General features: G+C 42.0%; 1 protein-coding gene across 7 annotated transcripts in view; it reads left to right on the forward strand.

The window, feature by feature from the left end:
• The first annotated feature begins 2,705 nt into the window (after positions 1-2,705).
• The window catches only part of SGMS2 (sphingomyelin synthase 2), an 83,328-nt gene continuing 58,211 nt past the window's right edge, over positions 2,706-27,822 (forward strand). For 3 of the 7 annotated variants that reach the window (XM_060148566.1, XM_060148572.1, XM_060148568.1), the window contains exon 1: positions 2,963-3,215. The gene's annotated coding sequence lies outside the window, so the exon portion shown is untranslated. Of the gene's footprint in view, positions 2,790-2,958; positions 3,216-27,822 lie in introns of those variants that run through there. The other 4 variants (XM_060148567.1, XM_060148570.1, XM_060148569.1 and 1 more) reach the window with 3 other exon arrangements.

Genomic DNA, 27,822 nt, shown 5'->3' on the forward strand with positions numbered 1-27,822 from the left:
GTTGCAGAGCGCAGGCTTCAGTAGTTGTGGCACGTGGGCTCAGTAGTTGTGGCATACGGTCTTAGTTGCTCCGCGGCATGTGGGATCTTCCTGGTTCAGGGATCGAACCCGTGTCCCCTGCATTGGCAGAAGGATTCTTAACCACTGTGCCACCAGGGAAGTCCCGGAAGTTATGTTTGATTCATAAAAATTGTGTGTGAATATATTTCTCATCAACTCATATTTTTCACTTAACACAGAGTTTTCTAAGAGCCTATGGAACTATTTTATTCTTTTTTTTTCCATTGCCTATATAGTATCTCATAACATGGGATTACTTCACTATTAGTTTGTTCTTTGAGGCTTGTTCATTCATTTATTTCACTCACTGAATAATTACATGCCAGGCACTGGACCCTGGGGAAATTATAAATAGTACTGCTCTAAACATCCTTAGGTAATTTTTCTAAAAAAGCAAACATTCCCATTGCTGAGACATATGTTTAGAAGATGCACATGGTGATTCTTAGACAAACAATGTGGGCACAAAGTGGGAACTCAATAAACATTTGTTGCTTGAGTCAATGACTTAGGTACATCTAGAGTAGGAGTTATTATAAGAGCAGGTAAGTACTACAGATATGTATGTTTTCCTAACTTAACCAGTATGTTGTATCATACCAAAGAAATATCTGTAAAACTCACTTTACAGCATGTACTGGTTTAGAAAAAAAATTGACAGGAACACAACTGTCAGCCCTATCTCTCCTTTAGAACATTCAGCATTATTATTTTCGGAAGGTGATTAATCAGGGACTTAGTAAACTTTGATATGTTGTATGAACAAAAAGTTCAGTTGAAGAAAAAATCACCTTTCTGTGAGACAGACAATCAATCAATGTTTTTCAAAACATGGAAATTAAGATGAATAATTTGCTTTCTCATATGTTGACAATGAATAGAATGGAAAAGCTTCATGGAACTCAATCACAATTATATTATTCAATATTACATTTACTGGGGTATATTTAAGTGGTATAATAAAATCACGTAATTATTTATTTCACAATATTTAAACTGAGACATAATAGTAACTGCAAATTTAAAACTACCCATTAAACAGCCTCTCATACAGACAGAGACCTTTGTATGATAGAGCTGCAGGATTTACATCTGCAACAAGACACACAGGATGGGAGGCCTTCTTTTGAGCTTTTTGACTTCACCCATGGACACAGACCCCGAAGCCCACAATATCATTTTCTGAGATCTGTAGAAAATCTTACTTAAACATATCTCCATAATGCCTGAACATTTGGGTCACAAAGTAGGGAGTAGGTGGGATATTCACTCAAACTTTCCTGTGGCTACACGTTTGAATCTAGTCCTTCTGTGTTACCAGCGGACAGGACACCCAAGCCTCTGATTACATCTGTGATGGTCTATAAAAACTGTTGGTTTGAATTTCTATTTACTTTACATCCTAGCAAGCCAATCCATTTGCTAGTGCCTTCTGGGCAAAATGCCTGGGTTTTGTAAAAAACGAACTCCTATTGAAAAGGAAACATAAACCCAAGTGAAATACATTTCAATTGTTGGTGTTCTGGGTTGTTACCTTTCTGTACCTTGATGTACATTTTCCACAACAATGATGTTGAACCTCTGGTTAACTCAGGAGCGTTTTCATTTCAGGGAAACTCCTGTAGTGACATCATACAGTTGTCCGTTTTGGGACTGTCCTGCAAGTTTTTTTGTGTTTTTTTTTGTTTGTTTTTCTGTTACCATCCTGTTGTATTATCATAAACAGATGATTGTTTACCTCCATGATTTCTGCACTGAGCACCCAGACATGTCTTTTGATTATTTTTGTTGACTATATGTAATCACCCATAAGCCAGTGCAAATCCTAAGCATAATTACCCTGTCCGAAAGTAGAAATTAACATAAAACATATCTGTCAGTTAAATTCAATAAGGATTTGACGGAATTCCCTCTGATTCATCCTAGTTAGAATCCGAGGCAGCCATCGTTTACTTTGAAAACTGCCCAGCAGGTGTATGAATAGCAACTCCAAAAAGTGTAGAGCCTTGACCATTTTAAAGAAGGCAACACCCCTTCTAAAAACATAACTGCTGAGCTCATCAAAGAAATCTCACACCGCCGTCTTGTGCTCTCGAAAAGCTGCGGAAAAGCGCAGTGTTCCGCTGAGCAAAGAGCTACTCTCTCACTGTTCATTTTGGTTTCTGTTTTCTATCCTTAATGAGAAGCAAATCAATTAACAGGACATATGACATGGTGGTTAGTCACCTAAGGGAAAGTATTAGTAGCCTCATTAACTTGGTGAACCCTTCCAGCTCTCACCTAGAGTTACCATCGTGCGGACCCATGACTAATCCTGCCCGGCAATCCTTGAGGTCTGGAAACCCACTCTTTGACCCAGGCCAAGGCAATACCCAGTGAATAACCGCTGGTGCCCCAAGCCCACTCACACCGACGTCAGGAAACCGTTCCCGAGAAAGGCAACGTGCGGGGGTGGGGGGATCTCTTCCCGGCCCCACCCTTGAAAGTTGCAGGGAGTGGCACCCAAAGAACTTTCCCAGATTGTTCTCTGTCACCGCTCAGGGAGGTCCGCTCCAGCCTTTCCCCGCTGAGCCAATCTGCCCCGCCTGCCAAGCCCCTCCTTCCCTGCACCTTTAACGGCTGGGAGCAGAGAGCCGCGGCTGAGGGTTCACTTCTCAAGAAGTCGCACCGGTTTTTCGAGCTCCGCTCTGCGCCTGGAGAGCCACAGCAGCGGGAGCGGGCGCCGCCGGGTGAGTCACTGTTTGGAAACGGAGTGGGCGGGCAAGGGTGTGAGAGAATGAATGATGTCAGGAGCGCGCAGGGCGGCGGGCGGGGAGAGCGGGCCGCGGGGCCGCGGTAAACACCGAGCGCCGCGGCGCGGGCTGAGCGGGGAGACCCCGCCCTCCGCGCGCAAGGAGCCGTCCTCGGCAGCCAGAACCCGGCCGGTGCTGCAGCGCCGCCGAGAGCGGCCTCGGAAGCGGCAGCCGCGGGAGAGACCCGGGAGGTGCTTCCCTGGCAGGGCCGAGGCAGGACAGGGCGAGACCCCGAGGAAACTTTACAGCGGCTTCGGCCGGGGGCGGCTGCGGCTGCGGCAGCGGGCTCCGTCCGCTAGCAGATCCCGGGCCCGGGAGCTGGTGCGTCCGGCCGGGAAGATCTGGAGCCCCAGGTGAGAGCGGGTAAGGAGCGCCGGAGGGGCCGGGGAGGAGGATGGGCTGGAAAGCCGTGCGGCGGGCGCAGCGCGGGGAGGGCATGGTGGACTGCGAACGCGGACGTGGCTCTAATTCGGCTCCCACGCGCCCCGCCCCAAGGCATCCTTCCCTGATTTTGCCTGATAGAGAGGATGGACGTGTGGCTTCGTCTCCACGCTCTGAGCATTCATCTCATTCATTTGCAACCATTGCGGGTCACTCGGTCCTGACGTTGAAAGGACACAGACTGAACCATAGATTGTCCTGAGCCACTCTGGAGGTCAGGACTTTAGTTCAAAGGAGGTGGAGGAGGGACTGTCTTTAAGCTTTTTTGAGAGGCACTTACTGATGATGTGTGAACGGTAAGAACCCAGCTCTGGGCTGCCCACACTGAAACGTTTCCACGTTTGGCATTCCAAAGCTACTACCCTTAAGGAAAGGGAGGCTTGGTGTTTCAGCGCAGATAGGTGCGACTGGACCCGTCTACTTCTCTGAGGTATGAATGGTTAATAGCCCGCGGCTACGTCTTTAAACAACTCAAACGTTATGTCCTGTAATTTTTATATATCAGTCTCTGCCGTTCTTCTATTTCATCTTGCTTGCTCTAATACGACCTTAGGATCGCTTTGACACGTATGTTAAATTTTTGAAGAGATTCAATTGTTTAGTGGCTCTAGGTGGGTGTGGATTTTGAACTTAACTTTCCAAATCCTTGGTTTCAATCCTAGTCACATCTGTTAATGGTGGGTTCTCAGTCGCATTTAACACTCTGAACTAGTAAAATGGGACTGTAACAACTTCAGAGGATAATGAGAGTTAAACCTCAGAAGACCTATCATAATGCCTGGCACAAAGCAGACCTCAACAAATTTTAACTGTTTATATATAAATAGTGTGTTCCAGCTGGCTTAGATAATCACCAATTAATTTCCACAGAATTTCCTACTTACAAACCTGGTGGGTTGAGGTTTAGGGTGTGAAATCCTTTGGCAAGTTCCTCAGAGTGTGAAGTAAGTTCAACGCTTCTGTGTGGATACCTGAAAGAGTTCGGGTTCCCACCCCATACCAGGGGAACTGCCATTCACTAAACAGAGTCAGAGCAGTGGCTGAAAGTGACAAATGGAATTTGGAGGAAGAAAGGATGTGTGGATAACTCTCTAACTTTACCCTTAACTTGTTTTTTTGCCTTTTAAAAAAATACGCAGGACAAAATTGTAGCCCTTTCCTTGGTTTGCTGCTGGCCTTACTTCACGGTAGTCTTCTGGTTGAAGTGTTTTTTTAACGAGTTAATGTTTAATTTGGTTTCTCTAGTTTCATTTTTCAGTAAAGCTGGTTGACTTTTGAACGTGGAGGGAAACACTTGGACACCTTTGGGTTTTCACGGAATCTTATAAAAACCCCTAGGAGACAGTTGGAGGGATAGCGAGCATTTGCTCAGGTGTTACTGAAAACATTTGTTCTTACCTTATATCTGCAACAACTTTTAGGGTCAAAGGTTACAGGGAATGTTTTTTTCCACAGTGTGATGCAGAGATCTTGGGCATCAGAATCCAGAAGACCTAAGGCTATCCGGGTGGTAACTTACTGGCTGTGTTTCTCTGAGCAATTAAACTCTCTGGAATTCTTGTGGGACTTTAAACAAAATATAGGGAAAAACATAGAAATAATCTTACCTCTATTAAAATAGACAATGGAATACAAATGAGAACTTTTAAAAAAGTGATACATTGAAGTGAGATGTTGTTTGTTTTCGTTTCTTAAGGAAGAATTACCGAGAATTCTAGACCGTTTCAGATAAGAGTAGCCTATCCACCTTTATCTAATTCCCTTATGAGGGATTTGAAGCCTCCATTGTGAACTACTACTATCAGATATTTATTCAGTTGGTGAATGTTTAGTGAGCGGCTACTATATTCCAGCCACTGTGCTAGGTACTAGCAATGCTAACATGAAGGAGGCACTGTAACTGGCCTAAAGACTGGTAGAAAGAGCCCCTAGCCTTTGATTATGGAGAGGAAAAGAGTCAAAAAGAAGGAGAGAGGAAGGGACTTGGGAGGAAACCAGAAATGATTAGGCTATGATAGGCTGCCTCCCACTGATAATTTGAGATCTACTGGCTTTCTAGTGAACTGGGTCTCATAAGTTTTGAGGCTGAACCATGCACGTATGCCTGAACCATGCACGTATGCCTTGCTTTACCCAGTAACAGTATTATATAGACAAATTTAGCCCTTAAGTCAAGTTTTTTTTTTTGCGGTACGCAGGCCTCTCACTGTTGTGGCCTCTCCCGTTGCGGAGCACAGGCTCCGGACGCGCAGGCTCAGCGGCCATGGCTCACGGGCCTAGCCGCTCCGCAGCATGTGGGATCTTCCCGGACCGGGGCACAAACCCGTGTCCCCTGCATCGGCAGGCGGACTCTCAACCACTGCGCCACCAGGGAAGCCCAAGTCAAGTATTTTTAAAATAAATTTATTTTATTTTATTTTAATTTTTTGGCTGTGTTGGGTCTTCATTGCTGCGTGCGGGCTTTCTCTAGTTGTGGCGAGCGGGGGCTACTCCTCGTTGTGGTACGTGGGCTTCCCACTGCGGTAGCTTCTCTTGTTGTGGAGCACGGGCTCTAAGCACGTGGGCTTTGGTAGTTGTGGCTCACAGGCTTAGTTGCTCCGCGGCATGTGGGATCTTCCCAGACAAGCGCTTGAACCTGTGTCCCCTGCATTGGTAGGCGGATTCTTAACTACTGTGCCACCAGGGAAGTCCTTTTTTTTTTGATGTGACCATTTTGTAAAAGTCTTTATTGAATTTGTTACAATATTGCTTCTGTTTTATGTTTTGGTTTTTTGGCCGAGAGGCATGTGGGATCTTAGCTCCCCTACCAGGGATCAAACCTGCACTCCCTGCATTGGAAGGTGAAGCCTTAACCACTGGACTGCCTGCGAAGTCCCAAGTCAGATAATTTTAACCATATCAGAGCAAACTTGTTTAAATGACATCTGAAGGGTAAAATCAGTTCAGCCAAGATTTCTTTACTGTGAGCAAAGAAAGCACCGTCGTAGATTTTTAAGAGAATAATCGCTGTATGTGAATAGTGTAATATTTCAGTTTCTTACTTGTATAGGTTTAAAAGTACAAGGTAAACAAATCAGCCGCCACCCAGAAAATCACTTAGTGTTATATCCTCAAATGCTTTCTCACCGCTATGAACATACAACATCGAGAGCTAACATGTATAGCATTTACTGTGGTAAGTGCTGTATGCCAGCTACTTTATACAGAGAATCTCATGTTATCCTCACTCTAACCTATGAGGTAGGTACAATTATGGAGGAAAAAAACTGCTTGAAGGAAATTAAGGAACTTTCCTGAAGTTACACAGCTAGAAAATTATTCTCTACAAAACCGGGTTTGTTCTCTACATACTGTTTTCTAACTTTTTTTGTCACCCAAATATGGATGCCTCTATATCACTAAAATATGCTTAAACAGCGTCTTTTATAGTTTTCTACTGAATGGCTGCATCTCAACTTAACCAATCCCTTATCGTTGGACAGTTAGTTTGTTTCCAGTTTTCACTATTTTAAGCAACTCTGCAATAAGTATCCTTCTAACTATATATGTGTGCAATCCATGATTATTTTAGTCATTTTAAAAAGTGAAGTATGATCTTTAATTTATCTGCCTTTTTTTCACCATATTCAGAATTAGAAACTTTCTCCTTTCTCTTTCAAATTTGTTATAATTTCTGTTCCTTTAGTGTTTCTCATAAGATTTCAGCAATAGGATCAACATTCTCTATGGAGGGGCACAATAAGTCAGTAGCTCATTACGCAAGGGATTTATGATGAAAACGGAACACAGAGCCTTTCTTAACAACTATTTGTGTTTGTATTATTGTTATTAGACATAAAGCTGAACTTCTTTTATGGGGAAATATAGCAGAATGGAGCAGTGCTGATTTTGCCAGGCAGAAAAGAAATTTTAAAAAAAATTTTATTGAAGTATAGTTGATTTACAGTGTTGTGTTAATTTCTGCTGTACAGCAAAGTGACTCAGTTATATGTATATATTCTTTTTCATATTGTTTTCCATTATGGTTTATCACAGGATATTGAATATAGTTTCCTGTGCTATACAGTAGGACTTTGTTATCTATCCATCCTGTATATAATAGTTCGCATCTGCTAATCCCAAACTCCCAAACCTTCCCTCCCCCTTGGCAACCACAAGTCTGTTCTCTATGTCTGTGAGTCTGTTTCTGTTTCATAGGTATGTTCACTTGTGTTGTATTTTAGATTCCACGTATAAGTGTTTGTCTCTCTTTCTGACTTACTTCGCTTAGTATGATAATCGCTAGGTTCATCCATGTTGCTGCAAATGGCATTATTTCATTCTTTCTTTATGGCTGAGTAAGTCTATTGAAAATATGTACCACATCTTCTTTATCCATTCCTCTGCTGAAGGACATTTAGGTTGTTTCCATGTCTTGGCTATTGTAAATAGTGCTGCTATGAACATAGGGGTGCATGTATCTCAGAAAAGAAATTCTACTTCTACAGTTTGCCTCCTTGGTACCCAGTAGGATAGACAGGTTGCATTTTGCAGATATTACATATACAGCAGATGTATCATCAGGTTTAGAATAAGCTCATCACTTTTAAACCTTTTAAAAAAATCTTAGAGGGCTTCCCTGGTGGCGCAGTGGTTGAGAGTCCGCCTGCCGATGCAGGGGACACGAGTTCGTGCCCCGGTCCGGGAGGATCCCACATGACACAGAGTGGCTGGGCCCGTGAGCCATGGCCGCTGATCCTGCACGTCCGGAGCCTGTGCTCTGCAACGGGAGAGGCCACAACAGTAAGAGGCCTGCATACCGCAAAAAAATAAAATAATAAAATAAAAATATTTTAGAAATTTGTTGTTTGATCTCTTGAGAAGTGTATCACTGCTAAGACATTTTCCGGTTGATTTAACGAATGAAAGTGCAAGAAATATCCATTAGCTAGTTTTCATTATAGGTATAAAGCATTTCTTCATTTAAACATTTCTCAAGTTTTATTATAATATCATACCCTCTTTGCTACCCTGAGTCAAACTTTTATTTTTATTATTATTATTTTTTGGCTGCATCGGATCTTAGTCTCAGCACACAGGCTACTGTCTAGTTGTGGTGCACAAGCTCAGTAGTTGCGGTGCGCGAGCTCAGTAGTTGCGGCACATGGGTTTAGTTGCCCCAAGGCATGTGGGATCTTAGTTCCCCCACAAGGGATTGAACCCACGTCCCCTGCATTGGAAGGCGGATTCTTAACCACCGGACCACCAGGGAAGTCCCAAGTCAAACTTTTAATTTTGCTTTGGGTTTATATTTCCATATCCAATGCTAGTTATTTTATCCTCATGGTTTTGATAAAGGATGTTGGAATATGAGTAGTGTTCAATTCAGCCTCTTCATACAGAAACCCAGATAAGTTCAATTTGTTAATTGCTAACAATGACTTTTAATTCAAAGCAGAATTTAAAAAACAGTTAATAAAATTGTAGTATAAATAGGTTAATCAGTTATTTGCTGATTGGTTTTCCCTACTGTCAAACCCTAATTTGATGATTTGCTTACAGTTTAAAATTCAGCCTTACAATTTAGTGTCTTTAGATTGATAGTGTCACTTAAAACTTTCAAACAAACTTGTGCACGTTCTTAGATCTTTTTTTAAAAAGCAGCATGAACTGAATTGAGTGTTTGTTTTATATTTACATCTTTTCTCCCAGTAAACCCCTTGTACTATTTAAAAAGAATAAAACCACATACTAAAATTGTTAAAGAGGAGGGAATAAAAAGAGATGAAAGATAATTTTGAAGCCACAGTTGTCAGAAAAGACAGCTAGCTACTAAAAGTCAGATGAAGTGAAAGGCTCTGGAAGGGACCTTCAGGTAAGTGTCATTTCTCCGCCTGGTTGTAGCTGTGCTGAGCTTCAGTTAGGGTGATACATTTGACTGTGGAAAGAGAAATACCCAAGTGTTAGGGCTGGCCTCAGGCAAAATTGAGACATTGAGCTGAAATTCTCACCTTAGGGCATCCTTAACTCTGAGTTTACTGGGCAGGACTTGCTTACACCGAGAAAGTGCTCGATGAGTACGTGTATAAGGGCAAATTGCTATCCAGTTGAAACTGTGGACCTGGAGGCATCATATTTATGGAAAACTAGGGGATGAGTATCCACCTCTGGAATTTATTTTATTTTTGGCCACACCACGCAGCATGCGGGACCTTAGTTCCCTGACCAGGGATCGAACCCGCCCCCTGCAGTGGAAGCTCTTGACTGCTGGCCCAGGGAAGTCCCCTACCTTGGGAATTTAATGACCTCTTTTCAATTAAGATGATTAGAAATGCAAAATACGCGATAAGAGTTAAACTTCTGAAAAGCTTTTCCACAAATGGGAGGGACTGAAGGGAGGAGTAGCCCTGGAGGTGGGGAAACAACTGTATAAAGATGCAGATGTGCCAAAGGCAGACTCTGTGTCCCTTGGAAGGTAGTGCCTAATCCCAAGGCTTGCTGGGAATTGGCTCCTGCTGTTGAAACTGGGGTCACCTGTGATCCTGTAGGGTCTGGCCTGCCAGGGGTGAAAATGCACGTTCCGGGCCTCTCTTCCCTGCTCTGTTGATGAGAATCATCCTGGGAAGCCCCTCTTAACATGCACCCCACCCAGATGGGTTCAGGATACTTTTCCTTACCTGGGAGTACTTCAAGTAGGTAGCCTGATCTAACTAGAGAAAATGTGAAGGAACGAGTTTTCATTTAGGGAGTAGGGAAAAGGGTTAAAGTGGTTTTGGATTAGGGATCACTTAGCTAATTGGTATGCCAAGGAGGGACACCTCTAGATAGCAGCCCACTTCCAGTGAGAAGTGAAGACCTTTCAGGAAAAGACTGGCAGCAGGAGTTGAAAATGAAGCTAAGCCTTTAAAACAGAGAGCCGCAACGCTTGAGTTGGTTCTCCAAGCTTCACCAAACACAGATAGCGCAGTAAAATAGCGATGGTTAGATAATGGTAGATACTCTGAGATAGGTTCTAGAGGAGATTAAATCAAATTCTCTATCTTCAGACAGCCCTGCAAAATAGAAATTGTGTTATCTCCACCGTGGAAGTAGGGAAACAATTTAGAAAGGTTAACATACTCAAGGCTGCAGAGCTGGTGAGGAGAAGAGCAGGGTTTTGAAGCCAGGGGCAGCCGACTCTCTTGCCCACGCACTGCCCAGTATCCCCTAGGCTTTCTGTAATCTCTCCGCTAGCTTTGGAGATACAGCAGGTTTTGGGGGGGGACATATTTTGATATGGGATTGTATGTCTACCACCCATCTCCTGGAATGCTTCTCTGGTCTGTGCTGCTTCAGGCCATGAAGTAATGCCAGAGAGACAAAGGCCCATAGGCTTACTCGGGCCACACTTGGACTTAAGTCCCAGCAACATCCCTCACCACTACGTGACCTGAGCAACTTCCTCTGATGAACCTCCATTTCCTGGCTGTGAAATGGCAATAAGATAGTTTTTACTTCCTAAGGTGATAATGGATTATATTACTTTAAATGTGTGAAACACTGATGATAATGCTTGGTTCATAGTTAATATTTGGTGGCTCAGCTATTACTTTTTAAAAAATATTTATTTATTAATTATTTATTTTTGGTTGCATTGGGTCTTATGCTGAGCGCGGGCTTTCTCTAGTTGTGGTGAGCGGGGGCTACTCTTCATTGCGGTGCGCGGGCTTCTCATTGTGGTGGCTTCTCTTGCTGTGGAGCAGGGCTCTAGGTGCGCGGGTTTCAGTAGTTGCGGCACATGGGCTCAGTAGTTGTGGCTTGTGGGCTCTAGAGCACAGGCTCAGAAGTTGTGGCGCACGGGCTTAGTTGCTCCGTGGCATATGGGATCTTCCCGGACCAGGGCTCGAACCCGTGTCCCCTGCATTGGGAGGCGGGTTCTTAACCACTGAGCCACCAGGGAAGCCCTCAGCTATTACTTTTTGCATATAGACTATACTTCTAACTTTTCAAACAAAGGGTTCATTCCTGTTGTCCCCCAAATCAAATTGTTTCTCGTTATTTCTCATGAAGGTAGTGTATTTTTCTTGTAACCTAATAGCCATTTGTTATATCTTGCCTGCATTGGTAGGATCTGGGTCCTATCCCTCTCTCCTCCTCCCTTCCTTCAGGGTTAAAATAAAATTATTAAAATTGGTCGTCCACTGCCATTGAATTCAAGAACTTTCGTAAGAAGTATATAACATCAGCTGTGAATGCTGAAAAGCTTTCAAAGCTGCCATCACAATATGCCAGCCCTCTCAGCAGATGCTGGTAGCGCTGGTGAGCATAACTGCCACTGTCCCTCACAAAGCTCAGCCTTCTGCGGAGTATTGTACCATGAGCACCACTGTCCCAGAAAATGCGGGGCCATTAAGAATCACAGACCCTACTGTCCTCCCCGGACAGTATGCTCTACATCTTTCTTTAGGAGGCCCTGAGACGGTCTATCTAACACAGCTGCTACTGTTTTGTGAGATTTGCATTTGATCTGCAAGTTATTTAACCATCCAGTTATTACTGCCCCAGTAGTTGCTACCAAACTTTAGTAGCAACAAAGGGCATTGTTTCTGTTAAATCAATATTTATGTGTGTATATATATAATATCATATCCTCTGTGATGGGTTAGCTAGTGCTGAGAGGTGCACTCCCTTGGTGTATAGTTTGGTTGGCAAGTTATAAGCAGCAAAGCAGGAACATTTACAATTTTATTTTCCAAATACTTAAAGCATTCACTCTATGCCAGGGTTTGTTCTGAGCACGTAGAACTCTTATACTCATCTCTTCCTCCTTAAACACTCTGAGACAGATATCATTATCCCCATTTTAAGAATCCTCTTTTGAGACACAGAGAAGTTAAGTCACTTGCCTAAGGTCACACAGCTAGTATGAGGCACTGTCGTTTGTAGAATCTAGCATGTATCTCACACCGTGGGCCTCATTTTATCCTTGCACATGCAGTTTTAGCAAAGGGAACATCACACCCGTCCACACATGCTATCACCTCCTTATGATTTACCGTGTGGAGGACTACAGCTGGGTCATATATTTCAGTGTTGCTATTGAAATGTATTGATGATACAGTATTGTCAAACATTTCTCTCAAAAAGCTTGCGAGTGCTCAGTCAGGCCTGGTGTTGTGTCCGGGAAAGGAGCCGTGCATTCATTCTCCCAGTCCCCTGATCAGCACACTCAGCTACAACCTATTCCTGCTGCTTTTTTTTTTTAAACATATTTTTTGAGTTCTCAATTTTTAAAAAAAATTATTTATTTATTTATGGCTGCGTTGGGTCTTCATTGCCATGCACGGGCTTTCTCTAGTTGTGGCGAGCGGGGCTACTCTTCGTTGTGGTGCGCGGGCTTCTCATTGCAGTGGCTTCTCTTGCTGTGGAGCATGGGCTCTAAGGTGCGTGGACTTCAGTAGTTGTGGCAAATGGGCTCGGTAGTTGTGGCTCACAGGCTCTACAGCACAGGTTGAGTAGTTGTGGCGCACGGGCTTAGTTGCTCCGTGGCATGTGGGATTTTCCCAGACCTGGGATCGAACCCGTGTCCCCTGCCTTAGCAGGCAGATTCTTAACTACTGCACCACCAGGGAAGTCCTCCTGCTGCTTTAATGTTACTTATTTTTTTAAGTTTTAGGGCTTTCACCCATTGTAAATTAAAATATTTAAAAATCCTTATTGGAGGAGACTAGCTTGCACATGTGAGGTTTCTTTGAATGTTTTCTAGTTACTCTTGGAGATGGTGGTAGGCAGAATAATGGTGCCCCAAAGATGTTCACATCCTAATCCCCAGGAACTATGAACCTGTTATGTTACTTGGCAAGGAGGGAGTAAGGTTGCTAATCAGCTGACTTAAGATACGGAGACTCTCCTGGGTGATGTGGGTAGACCCAATGTAATCACAAGGGTCCTTATAAGTGGAAAAGTGAAAGAGAAGAGTCAGAATCAGAGAGTTGGCACCTTTAGGAAAACTTCCAACGGCCATTGCCGGCTTAAGAGGGAAGGGGGCCACGAGCCAAGGAATGCACACGATCTCTAAGAAGCTGGGAAAGGCTGGGAAATGGATTCTCCCCCGGGCCTCCAGAAAGGAGCACAGCCCGGCTGACATTTCAGTGTTAACCCACTGAGTCCCCTTTTGGACTTCTGATTTCTAGAAGTGTGAGAGAAGAAATTTGTGTCGTTTTAATCCATTAACTTTATAGTCACTTATACAGCTGCAACAGGAAACTAATACAGAGAATTTCTAGAACAATCAGTGCTTTGATTTGTTCCTTTATGCCAGCCCTGTGAAAGAGCTGCTTCATCTCGTGATTTATCGTATGCACATGTCAAGTATAGCAAGTATTTACATTTGAGGGGGGGCTGTTTTATTTTGCATATAAACTGAACCACTTTGGGGCAGAGGGAGTTAACTTTTTATAATTCTATACATTTGTGTACAGATGTATGCTGTCTATTTTAAAGGACAGTATCAAGGTGTTAGCAAAAAAAGAAAAGTCTTATTGATTCCAGAGCAAGTGGAGCCACCCGGGCCTTTCATCAGAGTTGCCTAACAGGAATGTGGCCGTCCTTACAGCCTTGCATTTGGTTGGGGTAAGATGATGGTCCACATGCGATGGTGGTGATGGTTGTGGCATTATCCCTTGAGTTTTGACTCCAGATTCTCTTTATTTTATTTTTTATTTATTTTTTATTGAGGTATAGTTGATTTACAATATTATATTAGTTTCAGGTGTATGACATAGTAGTGATTCAAAATTTTTATAGATTATACTCCATTTATAGTTATTATAAGATATTGGCTGTGTTCCCTGTGCTGTACAACATATCCTTGTAGCTTATTTATTTTATATGTAATAGTTTGTACCTCTTAATCCCCTACAGCTATCTTGCCCCTTCCCCCTTCCTCTCTCCCCACTGGTAACCACTAGTTTGTTCTCTGTATCTGTGAGTCTGTTTCTTTTTTGTTATATTTGCTAGTTTGTTTTATCTTTTAGATTCCACATATAAGTAATAACATACAGTATTAGTCTTTCTCTGTCCAACTTATTTCACTAAGCATAATATACCCTCCAGGTCCGTCCATGTTGTTGCAAATGGCAAAATTTTATTCTTTTTTATGGCTGAGTAGTATTCCATTGTATGTATATGTGTCTCACATCTTCTTTACCCACTTGTTTATTGATGGGCACTTAGGTTGCTTCCATATTTTGGCCATTGTAAATAATGCTGCTATGAACATTGGGGTGCCTGTATCTTTTCGAATTAGTTTTTTCATTTTCAGATATATACCCAGGAGTGGGATTGCTGGATCATATGGTAGTTCTATTTTTAGGTTTTTGAGGAACCTCCGTACTGTTTTCCACAGCGGCTGCACCAGTCTACATTCCCACCAACGGTGTCCAAGGGTTCCCTTTTCTCCACATCCTCACCAACATTTGTGGTCTTTTTTTTTTTTTTTTTCTTTTTGCGTTATGTGGGCCTCTCACTGCTGTGGCTTCTCCCATTGCGGAGCACAGGCTCCGGATGCTCAGGCTCAGCGGCCACGGCTCACGGGCCCAGCCGCTCCGCGGCATGTGAGATCCTCCCAGACCAGGGCTCGAACCCATGTCCCCTGCATCGGCAGGCAGACTCTCAACCACTGCGCCACCAGGGAAGCCCATTTGTGGTCTTTTTGATGATAGTCATTCTGACAGATGTGAGGTCAGGTTCCCTTTACATTTTAAAAATATTTTTCTTGCTGTGCTTGCCTAGCAATGTTATTATGAATTCTTTGAGAGCAAGAGCACTTCTATACAATGGCTTTTCAAATTGTAATAAATTAAACAAATAAAAGGTGGTATCATTCATTGGGTCATCTGTAGTAAGTACCTAGAGGGTTATAGACCCCAGAGTAGACGATATCTTGGAATCAACGTGTCAATTATGGAAATTAAAAATAGCAAGAATTATCATAATGGACGGGGTTAGTTTTTGGTTTTTGTTTTTTTAAGGAATCCTCCAGTAACAATCTTAAATTGTTATTTGGAGACAGCTTGCATCAGTTAAGGACCCTTTTGTGCAATGTAGAAATAGCACCAGTGTAAGAACTAAAATCTTGGGAATTTTCCTGCTTAAGAAATGAAATAAGGGATAATATAAGATTTTTGGTAGTTTTAAAGAAATATGGGTGGAACACTAGCTGGATGGTGTAATATATACATATAGCAGTTTCTAGAGGGAAGAGACTGTCTTGTGTAGAAGTAGAGAAAAATTGGAGACTCTTAAAACCACAGAGATAGGATATTTGGAGTCATTTTGTTAAGGACACATTTTATTTAAAAACATATTTTATTTAACCAATGTATCAAAATGTTATCATATTTAGTATTATAGATTTTAATCATTATCGATTATAATCAATATAAAAATTCTTGACATTTTAACTTTTTTTCTAAATCTTCGAAACCTGGTGTGTATTCTGAACTTAACTACGCATGTCAGCCTGGATCGGCCACACTTCAACTGCTCAGTAACCACATGGGGCTAGTGGCTGCTTTGACAGGCAGTGCAGCTCTGGCCAGCCTTATCCTTAAGGAACAATACCCTGCATGAATCTGAGGTTATCCTCAGAACTATCCCTGTATTTTATTTTATAAACTGAATAAAATAATAATATAATCTATATAATCTAATAATATAATCTATATACAATAATATAAAATATTATTGTATTTTATAAATTATTATAATTTATTGTATTTTATAAACTGAATTATGTCATGGAGTCACCAGAGAAAACTGGTTCTGGTGCCTTTTGCTAGAATGAGTGAACTGGCTGAACGATACAGTGAAACATGTCTCTAAGGTTGTCTGTAATATACATTTGTGAATTTCAATGCCAGGAGGTGTGCCTGGGCCTATAAATGAAATATTTAGATTATTAGGTTCTTATTATTATGCTTATAGGAAATATGGCTGCTCACATGCCTTGGTGAGCTGTGATCAGTGGGATGTGTGTGGCATCTACCCTGGTCTCAGTCCCAGAGCCTCACCACACTTACTTCCTCTCATGTGTCCCCTCGCTGTCTACCTGTTCATCCGTCACCACCTTCACCCTGTCCTTGCCCTGTTTATATGCATGATGCTGCTTACTAATTTGTGTTCTTGTTCAGTTGCTTATTGTGACAATTTAGGAAGCAAGGCCACTGTAAGACCTAGATCAGAGAAATCATTACTTGATATCGAATATCAGTCTGCCAGGAATAGATAAGATTAGACTGTAAGAAAACACAGGTGCAGTATGAGAGGTAGAGGGCTAGGGGAGAGAGGGGTAGAAGGTGGGGGAGGGAGGGAGGGAGGGAGGAAGGAAGGAAGGAAGGGAGAAAAGGAGGTCGGGAGAAAGGGAGAAAGGAAAGAGTACCATTCTGTGCAGGAAAATCACCTAAATGCAGAGGAAGGAAATCATGGTGGAGGATTTTGTAGCAAAACATTCCCCCAGCCACTGGACAAGCTGCTGTTCTCACCAAGGTCTCAGGATAGGTTGCTCTGGATTTCATAATATATTGACTTTATCAAATACCTGTACTATACAGGTGGCTCAGACCAGTCCTACGCCCGCCTCAGCCCCTTCTGAAATTGATAAACGCATTCAACACAGTTTTCGAGCACTTGCTATGTGCTAGACTTGATTCTTGATTCTAGGGATTCAGCGACCAATAGATACTCAAGGTTTCTACCCTTAATGGAGATTGTATGAGTTTATGTGTTGAGAGAGGAAGAAGTGCTGAAAAGGGAGGTTGAGCAGATGGTAAGCAAGTAAAACTAATAAACAAGATCAGTTCAGACTTGGACCAGTTCTTTCAAGGAAACACGTAGAGATGACTGGGGAAGCCTGCCCTAGCACAGTCAGGAAAGTTTGTCAGAGGTTGGACTTGCACTGAGGGGTGAAGGGTGAGAAGGAGCTAGTAGAGGGAACAGGGAGAGTGCTTGGTTACACAAGGGAAGGAAGGGAGACCAGTCTGGCCGCAGTGTCTGCGTTAGGAAGGAATCGTGAGAAAGATGGTGGCGAGGCAGGCAGGACCCGGTGAGGAGGGGCTGGTACTTGCAAAATTTGTAAGGCCTGTGGATTTTATTCCAAATGCAATGAGAAGGCATTGTGAAGTGATCTAAGAAGGAGAGACACATGGTCCGATTTACATTTTAACAGATCTGTCTGCTGGGCAGAGCGGAGTAGAAGGGGTCCAGCGTAGAAGCAAGGAGACCAGTTATGAAGCTATTGGCAGCATTCTGCGTGAGAAGTGATGCGGGCTGGAGCAGCTTGGCAGTATTAGAGATGGAGAGCAGTGCATGGTTTTGAGAGGTTTGGAGATAGAGTCGACAAGACTTAATGGTTAGGTCTGGATGGGTGACGTGACAGAGTAGGAGAAATCAAGCAGGACTCCTGGTGGGTGACGGGGTTGTAGGGAACAGAGTTCTGTTTGGGCCATTGGTTAGTATGAGTTGTCTGTTAGTCGTCCTAACGGAGATAGTTGTCAAACGGCCAGTAGTGATTCTGAGAACTGCATTCAGGGACAAGATCAGGGCCAGTGGGTGTCAGCATAGAAGTGGTATGTAAAGAGATGGGAAATCTAGAATCACCTGGGGAGATTTCCTAGGCAGAGAAGAGAGGCAGCGGAGATCAGGCCCCGAGGAATAACGGAGTTAATAAATAGATCAAGTAGGAGACCAGGGAGTAACCAGCGAGGTAGGAGGAGCATGAAAAGAGCAGTGTTCCAGGGGCTTCCCTGGTGGCGCAGTGGTTGGGAGTCCGCCTGCCGTTGCAGGGGACACGGGTTCATGCCCCAGTCCGGGAAGATTCTACATGCCATGGAGCGGCTGGGCCCGTGAGCCATGGCCGCTGAGCCTGCGCGTCCGGAGCCTGTGCTCTGCAACGGGAGACGCCACAGCAGGGAGAGGCCTGCGTACAGCAAAACAAACAAACAAACAAACAAAAAAGAGCAGTGTTCCAGATGCCAACTAAATCGAGTGTTTAAGGCAGGATGGAGTAATCAGTTCTGTTGTAAGTTCTCGAGGAGTTGAGTAAGATGAGAACACAGTGCTCATTGGGTTTTACAATGTGGAGGATTCCTTTACATGGTGATCTTGTTGAACCTTCTAGAGGAGTGATTTAAAGCACAAATGACCTCCAGCATCTCCTGCAGGGAGCTTTCCTCACTCTCTTCCTTCTCCAGTTCACCCCCATAGGCTAGGTGTCCCCTCTTTGTTCCAGAATAGTTAGGCTTTTCTCTTGTCACTGGACTACCATACTGTAATATGATTTTTCTGCTGAAACTATGTTTCTTCCAGCCTAAGCTCCTCTGGAGCAAAATTTATACATTTTTGTTGTTGTTGTTATTTCCTAGCATGATGTAGGCACTCAACACATGTTTTCTTTTAATATATATATATATTTTTAAATAAATTTATTTATTTTTGGCTGCATTGGGTCTTCATTGCTGCGTGCGGGCTTTCTCTATTTGCGGCGAGCAGGGGCTACTCTTCGTTGCAGTGTGCGGGCTTCTTACTGCGGTGGCTTCTCATGTTGCGGAGCACGGGCTCTAGGAGAGCAGGTTTCAATAGTTGTGGCATGGAGGCTCCGCAGTTGTGGCTCGCAGGCTCTAGAGCGCAGGCTCAGTAGTTGTGGCGCACGTGCTTAGTTGCTCCGCAGCATGTGGGATCTTCCAGGACCAGGGCTCGAACCCGTGTCCCCTGCATTAGGAGGCAGATTCTCAACCACTACGCCACCAGGGAAGCCCAGTATTCTTTTTTTTTTAAATCATGTCTTTTATTTTTAAATTTTATTTACTTATTTTTTTACATAGCAGGTTCTTATTATCTATTTTATACATATTAGTGTATATATATGTCAATCCCAATCTCCCAATTCGTCCCACCACCCCGCGCCCCGCCCCATGGGTATTCTTAAAAACTGCTTTTTTGCTTGCATTATTTACGCCTGTGTTGTGTCAGGCAGAAGCCAATGAAGAGCCCAGGTTTCCTGATACTCAGACTGCTGCCCTCTGCCTTCTGTAGCCACTGTCGGGCCTGGGCTGGATATATTTTGCCCAGGATTGCCCTCCCCTCCCTCCCCTCCCTCCCCTCCCTCCCCCCCCCCTCCACTTCCCCCACTCCCCCATACACACCTCACCAGTTGCCAGGGTTTGGTTTGGGAGGGTTACAAAGCTCTGATGCCCTCTTAGACATTTACCTGTACCTTGTTCCCTGTACCTTCTTGGGAGCCACATGTGAAAACCTGTGGAAATCACTTCTTATCTATTTCAGGAACCTCATCTCTTGCCCACCTCAGAGTTCTTTGGGTGAAGTCATCTGCGCTTGCTCCATAGGATTCACCATTTTGGAAACCTTCATTTGCCTCGTTGGATACTTGAGTATCTTTTTTATTTTTATTTTTTGTGGTACGCGGGCCTCTCACTGTTGTGGCCTCTCACTGCTGTGGCCTCTCCCATTGCGGAGCACAGGCTCCGGATGCGCAGGCTCAGCGGCCATAGCTCACGGGCCCAGCCGCTCCGCGGCATGTGGGATCTTCACGGACCGGGGCACGAATCCGTGTCCCCTGCATCGGCAGGCGGACTCTCAACTACTGCGCCACCAGGGAAGCCCGATAGTTGAGTATCTTAAAGCCCTAGTAGCGACTGCATAAAGCCACCCCCGAAGGGTTCTTTTTAGCAAGTTTCCTTCTTTCTTTTTGGTAGTTATTTTCCCATCAAGGCTGTGAGGAAGTGGTTTTTTCTTCTATGCTACTTCTATCACTTTGTTTTGCACTTCATTATCCTCCTGTTGCAACACCCTAATTATACTAGTTGCTGTGGAGATATTAAGTGTATTGCTAATAATGGAGGACTGTTCTTTTAGGTGGAAGAGTAAAAGCAAGGAAGGATATAAATCTTGTTTTTGTGCAAATGTCTCTTAGTAACAGCAATAACTAAGTGGTACTAGAGGCTATGGCGCAGAAGTATCTATACGGGGTTGGTTTATGTTTTTAGAAAGGATTGGCTCTCTTAATTAAAGAAAATATTAATTTAAGCTTCTGGTCCTATTAGAGATTAACTCCTTATGTTAATACTTTACTATTCATTCTTTGATTTATATCCTTTGTTTAGTAGGATGTTGCTTCATATGGACAAAATCTTTTGTGGACTTTAGCCTTTACGAATTCATTTCTTAAAACCTTTTTTTTCTTTAAAAACTTTACTAAAGGAGACACAGTTTTAAATCGTTCATCTGATTTGTATTTCATGAAATCTTACAATTTTCCATGAACTCTATTATAATTAAGGTGATGATGTGTCCTGATTTGCCCAGGACAGTCCCAGTGTATACATATTGTCCTGGTTTAATTATTAGTAAGTCTCTCTTTGACTCAAAACTGGCCTGGTTAGGGTGTTAAATTATATGGTCACCCTAATTAAAGACCACATTCAATAGAAAACTGAGGGAATGAAGTATCTTATATATTTTTTGGTTTTAGTCCATATAACTTCGATAGATAGATATATACGGATATACATGTGGATTATATATATACATGCATACACACACACACACATAAGTATATCTGTTTTTTCTTTTACTTTTTCCAACTAAACTTATAATTGAGAACTTGCCAAATATCTTGATACTGTGGAAAGATATATATTTGTTGTTGTTTTAAGCAAGTCAAAAGACTTGCTCATCTTCCTGATTTCCTCATGTAATATTTTCACGAAGATAATTTTGACTGTGATAACGCCTGACCTGACTCCTAGGTGGGCAGGATCTATTTTCAGGGGGCGATATTATCCTAACGGCAGCTGTTCTGATTCTTTTTTTTAAAAAAATAAATTTATTTATTTTTAAATTTTTGGTGCATTGGGTCTTTGATGCTCTGTGCGGGCTTTCTCTAGTTGCAGCGAGCAGGGGCTACTCTTCATTGCGGTGCACAGGCTTCTCACTGCCGTGGCTTCTCTTGTTGTGGAGCACGGGCTCTAGGCGCGCAGGCTTCAGCAGTTGTGGCTCGCGGGCTCTAGAGCGCAGGATCAGTAGTTGTGCCGGCTCAGTAGTTGTGCCGCATGGGGCTTAGTTGCTCCGCGGCACGTGGGATCTTCCCCGACCAGGGCTCGAACCCGTGTCCCTGCATTGGCAGGTGGATTCTTAACCGCTGCACCACCAGAGAAGTCCCAGCTGTTCTGATTTGAAATGACTTCCTGTACGTCAAGTTTTATTTCCGTCTGCCCAATACACGTGTCACCTCTTGTTCACGTTAGAATTTCCCCTTCTGCATGTGGAATGGGTGTATGTCCTAGACTGTTCTATTGCCTTGTCTGTTAGTGGTTCCATTATTGATACACCTAGAAGCAGAACAACAGCTGTGGAGTAAGAAATGAAAGGTCTTTTAACATCTTAGATACCTTGAAGAATAAAAAGTGCTATTTTGATATTCATTCTTGCATTTAAAAAATATGCACATTCCTTGCCTAATCCTTTTCTCTTAATATCAGGTTTATTATTGTAAAAACTCTGAAAATCATACTAAAGTTTCTATAGTTGATCAAAGATCCTTGGGAAAATTTCTGGCAGGTTATGCTCTGTGGCCAAGGGGACCTTGAAGTGGTTTTAAAAGAAAGTAAGAGTGAGTTAGGAGCATTGGAGACCATCTCTTGCAGTAATGTCTGGAAAAGGGTTCTGACACGTCCTTCAGTATGTCAGGAGAATAAAAGTTGGTTAAGGGGAAAGACTTGGCAAGAACCAGCAAGCACCTCTTTTGTGCCAGACAGGGTGAACTCCTATAAACAAACAGACATGGTCCATCATCTCGTGAAGCCTGTCACCCAGTGTGGGAGACACCCAGGCAAAACAAGGAAACAAGAATATAATTAAAAATTATGGAAGTGGATCAGCAGTGCTGAGAGAGAATAAGAGGAGAGACTTACTTTAGACAGGGGTTAGGAAAGGACCCCTTTGAGGAAGGAGCATTAAAGTTCTGTCTGGGTTCCTCTCTCAGTGTTTCTCCACCTTTTGCTTTCATTATTGCCTTTTTCGACAGGTTTTTTCTAACCACTCCCTTCCCCCTGAGTAATTTTAATGCCCTTTGGAGGACCGCAAACTATTTTTCCACTCTTAGAGCACTCATTTTCACCACTGAGAATGCACACTCAATCAGTTACTGTCTGTGGACCTCATTTTGGGGGCAGTCAGAAATAAACTTTTATTAGGTTTAACATAGCATCCTTGGATCCTCAACTGGATTTTAAGTTCCTTGAGGCAGGGAACCATCATCTAGCAATAATAGATGCCACTTAACATGACTTAAAAAAAAAAATCTTCCATGAGGTTGAGAAAGGTGGAATAAAAATGTTGGAAGTAGAGCATGAAAAACAATCCTTCAATGGTCTAGTTAGTCTAATTTTTTATTTAGATGAAGAAACTAAGATTACTAGGAAGTTATTAATCAGTCTCTCTAAGCCAGTTTAGTGCCATTTCCAGGCCACTCTGGGTAAGGAGAAGATTCAGGAAGGTGGTGATTGTCAAGAGGAAGACTTCAGGTTTTATTGTAGAGCCTGAAGATTTGCCTGTGCACAAAGTTGAAATCTTAGAAAGACTAATTTGGCAGGCTCTTCTAATACTTTTCTGGAACATGATGATGATCATGACAAGGGTGCTGTTGCTAATAGGGACAAAAAGGAAAAATTTGATTAATAATTGCTTCTGTGTTTCAGAGGCAGCATGACACTGGTCTACAAAGAAGACTTTATAGGACTTGAGGAGAAAAGTGAACTAAAGATATAGAATACTAATAACCTTTTTCAGAGAAAGGAATTAAGGGGGTGATATAACTGTTCTTTATCATTGAGATTCTTTTTTTTTAGGGTGAGATTATACATGTCTAAAGGACATGGGTTTATCAAAGATAATTCATGTTATATATATTAGGTTGGGAGGAAGGTAGAGAAATATATTTGAAATTAGGAGAAGGAAGCTATATTCTGGAGCTTTTTCTGTGTCTCTGTTTCTCTGTGTTAGTGTGTATGTGAGAGAAATTTAGCTCAAGCTACGTCTACTTATCTGGCAAACAGTCTTGGAAACTGGAGTAAAGTGTACCTGTCTTAATGAACGTTCGTCTTGTAATTTCCAGTTGTGCCTCAGTGAATTTTGGAGGTCGGCTCAGTCTGTCAAACAGACATACATTTTGCAGTGATTTCTTCCTTTTACTGTTTCTCCATTGACCACTAGTCACATATAGATCTTAATTTTTTTTAAAGGTTCTTTATCCAGTGGTGTAATCTAAGCCTACTCCCCCCACCCCCCCCCACCCCCGCCGACCCCTTTTAATCTTTTTTTTGTTTTGTTCTCCTTCTTGACAAGTCAATTGCCTTTAGTAGGTGAGCAAGGAGCAGGAAAATTGTGAGACAACAGCCAGAAGGATATAATTTGCAAAAGTTCTTTCTAAATGGTTTAGTAGAGAAGACAGAATACTAAAGGTAATATATGGTGTTAGACCCTAAGTTTCATTTCTGTTCTTTTTGCCCCATTTGCCAACCACTTGAGCCCCTGCCCTACTCTGCCATCATCATTAAAGAAAATGAGGGTGAATTCTTCTGTTTTAAATGATGTACTTGAACCTAGATTCTAAAGTGCTATTTGTAAAAATAATCTTAAGATTGGGTACATACTCACTTTTTCATACAAGTAATTAATTAGCTATTTTTGAATTCTAAGAATCCTTTGATCCCTTTCAACATGAATCTTAAAAAGAAGGAAATATTGACAAAATGCTTTTTTTGAATCACTTGTCCTCAAACACATTTTTATTCATTTAAATGAATAAATTTGATTATATTCTAATGAGAATTTGGATTTGACTCTTTAAATACAACCAGTTTAACAAATATAGTTGTCTGATGAGCCAGCTTTATTATTGTTTGTTTATAAACCACAAGTGTTACTAATAGTTTCTAAATATTGTGTCTGAAAAGGGAAGTAGTGGAAGTACTGTGGTGTCAGCCATGAGTTGCCATGGAAACAGTTGTCATCACCTGTGAGTTGCCAGGGACATGGTTGTCAGTGAGAAGTAGAATGAGCAGAGGGTGTGACTGCAACAGGAAATTAGAGGTGGAGCTTTGAGGTCTAGCGTCCTTAGGGTCTACCTCCATCCTAAGGCTGCCTACACAGGAAAAGTTTCAAAGATCCCACACCCTTTGAGGTAGGACTGAAGAGTAAAATTACCACTCAGGGGGTGCTACTTTACAAAAGGTGCTCAGGGTGACTACCTAGGTCACCTGCACATGGTTCCATGTGTAATTCTGAACTGTAATTCACAGAAGACTTAAGAAGGCTGTTTGAAGTTGAAATGTTTTAATTTAAAATCACAGTATAAAAACTTACATGGAATTTTGCAAATAGCTGAAAAAATATCTTTTGGGACCTGGCTGTTATTTCTGTGGTCAGATTTCTGTCTTATTGCCGGATGTGTCTCACGTTACCTGCATCTTCTTAGCTGGTAACAAGGCTCTTGGTAGCAAGGTTCCTTCCTTGAGGCAAGCAGTTTGGGAACTCTTCACTTAGGGAGCTCTATTAAAGTACATCTTTGGCTAGGAGAATGTTCTTAAGGGATGTGGTAAAAATGTCATTTTGGAAGGAAAGCAAGTCTTCTCTTAGGTGTAGTTTCATCAGGGTACACGTTTGCAAATGGCACATTACATATTTGTGCTGAGCCCCCTCCTTATATGTATGTGCTTATGTTGCGCCCTGAATGAAGTCTTTAATTTCAGCAGGATAAGGTGTGCCCTGCCATGTGGTACACGAAGCATCATCTTCATGTCTGTTGGAATGAATATGTACATAGAGTATGAAAACCTGTGGCGGCAGAGTTATGAAATGGAGCGCTGCCCTGACCACGAATGTTGCTTCATCAACATTAAGCAGTATTTAGAAAGTTCTCTGTATTTAAAAGACTTAAGTGCTTTTGAATTACAAGGCAGTTTTAGATTAGTGGTTGGTGTTTGAGCAAATTGTCATTGTCCTTAAAGGACATAACTGGAGGCTATTTTGCCATTAATTTTTGAGTGTTGCTTTACAGGTTAAATCACAACATTTGGAGTATTTCTTGTTTGTATTTTTGAAAAAAATTATTGCTCTCTTAAAAATATCTTTAAAATGAATGAGTTTATAGCTAATTCTGAGAAGTAATTTTTTGGAAATTAATAAGCTTTATTTTTTGGAGCAGTTTTAGGTTTACAGAAAAATTGAGCAGAAAGTACTGAGTTCTCATATATGTCCCCTCTTCCCCCAGTTTCCCCTATCATTAACATCTTGCATTAATGGGGTACATTTGTTACAACTGATGAGTTAGTGTTGATACACTATTTTTTTTTGAATTTTATTTTCTTTCTTTTTTTTATACAGCATGATACACTATTATTAACTAAAGTCCATAGTTCACATTAGGGTTCACTCTTATACATTCTATAGTTCTATAGTTCTATATTCTATTGTTCATTCTTGTACATTCATTTTTTTTTAATTGGGGTATAGTTGCTTTATAATGTTGTGTTAGTTTCTGCTGTACAACAGAGTGAATCAGCTATATGTATACATATATCCCCTCCCTCCTGGACCTCCCCCCCCCAGTCCCACCCACTTAGGTCACCAAAGAGCACTGAGCTGAGCATAGCCATCATTTACAGTATCATATAGAATAGTTTCACCACCCTAAAAATCCCCTGGCAACCACTGATCTTTTTATTGTCTCTGTAGTTTTGCCTTTTCCAGAGTGCCATGTAGTTGGAATCATATAGTATGTAGCCTTTTCAGATGGGCTCTTTTACTTAGCAATTTGCACTTAAAGTTCTTCCGTGTCTTTTTGTAGCTTGAGATAGCTCATTACTTTTTGTCACTGAATAATATGCCATTGTATGATGTATCCATCCCCCCATTGAAGGGCATCTTGTTTGCTTCCAATTTTTGGCAATTCTGAATAACCTTGCTGTAAATATTTGTATGTGTGCAGGTTTTTGTGTGGATATAAGTTTTTAACTCCTTTGGGTAAATACCAAGGAGCACGATTGCTAAACTGTACGGTAAAAGTGTATTTAGTTTTGTAAGAAACCATCCGACTGTCTTCCAAAGTGGTTGTACCATTTTGCATTTCGACCGTCAGTTAATGAGTGTTCTTGTTGCTCTGTGTACTCACCATCATTTGGTTTTGTCAGTGTTCCAGATTTTGGGCATTCTGATAGGTGTAGTGGTATCTCACTGCTGTTTTAATTTGCATTTCCTGTGTGACGTGATGTGAAGCATCTTTTCATATGCTTATTTGCCATCTCTGTATCTTCTTTGATGAGATATGTTCAAGTCTTTGACCCATTTATTTATTGGGTTGTCTGTTTTCTTATTGTTGAGTTTTAAGAGTTTTCGGTATATTTTGGAGAACAGTCCTTTACCATATGTTCTTTTGCAAACAGTTTCTCCCAGTCTGTTGCTTGTCTTCTCATTCTCTTGACATTGCCTTTCACAGAGCACAAGGTTTTAATTTTTGTAAAGTCCAGCTTATCAGTTATTTCTTTCAAGGATTGTGCTTTTTGCTGTTGTATCGGAAAAGTAATCTCCATATCCAAGGTCAATTGGTTTTCTCCTGTCTTATCTTCTAAGAGTTAGTTTTGTGCTTTACATTTAGGCCTGTGATCCACTTTGAGTTAACTTTTGTGAAGGGTGTAAGATCTATGTCTAGATTCATTTTTTTGCATGTGAATGACCAGCTGTTCCAGTACCATTTATTGAAAAGACTATCTTTGCTCCAAGGTACTGTCTTTGCTCCTTTGTCAAAGATCCATTGTCTTTATTTATGTGAGTCTATTTCTGGGTACTCTATTATATTTCATTGACTTCTTTGTCTATTCTTTCACCAATATGAGACTATCTTGATTACTCTAGCTTTAAATTGTCTTGAAGTCAGGTAGTGTTATTCTCCTTCAGAATTGAGTTGGCTATTCTGGGTCTTCTGTCTCTCCATATAAACTTTATTTATTATTTATTTATTGGCTGAGTTGGGTCTTTGTTGCTGGGTGCAGGGTTTTTCTCTAGCTGTGTTGAGCGGGGGCTACTCTTCTTTGCAGTGCATGGGTTTCTCATTGCAGTAGCTTTTCTTGTTGCAGAACACGGGCTCTAGGCGCACGGGCTCCAGTAGTGGCAGCATGTGGGCTTAGTAGTTGTGGCTCGCTGGCTCTAGAGCACAGGCTCAGTAGTTGTGGCACAAGGGCTTAGTTGCTTTGTGGCATGTGGGATCTTCCCGGACCAGGGATTGAACCTGTGTCCCCTGCATTGGCAGGTGGATTCTTAACCACTGTGCCACCAAGGAAACCCTCCATATAAACCTTAGAATCAGTTTGTCAATATCTACAAAATAACTTGCTGGGATTCTGATTGGGATTGCATTGAATCTGTGCTTCAATTTGGGAAGAACTGACATCTTAACAACATTGACTCTTCCTATTCATGAACATGGAATATCTCTCCA

This window comes from Lagenorhynchus albirostris, chromosome 4 (assembly GCF_949774975.1).
Source record: "Lagenorhynchus albirostris chromosome 4, mLagAlb1.1, whole genome shotgun sequence".
In the NCBI taxonomy this organism is placed as follows: domain Eukaryota; kingdom Metazoa; phylum Chordata; class Mammalia; order Artiodactyla; family Delphinidae; genus Lagenorhynchus; species Lagenorhynchus albirostris.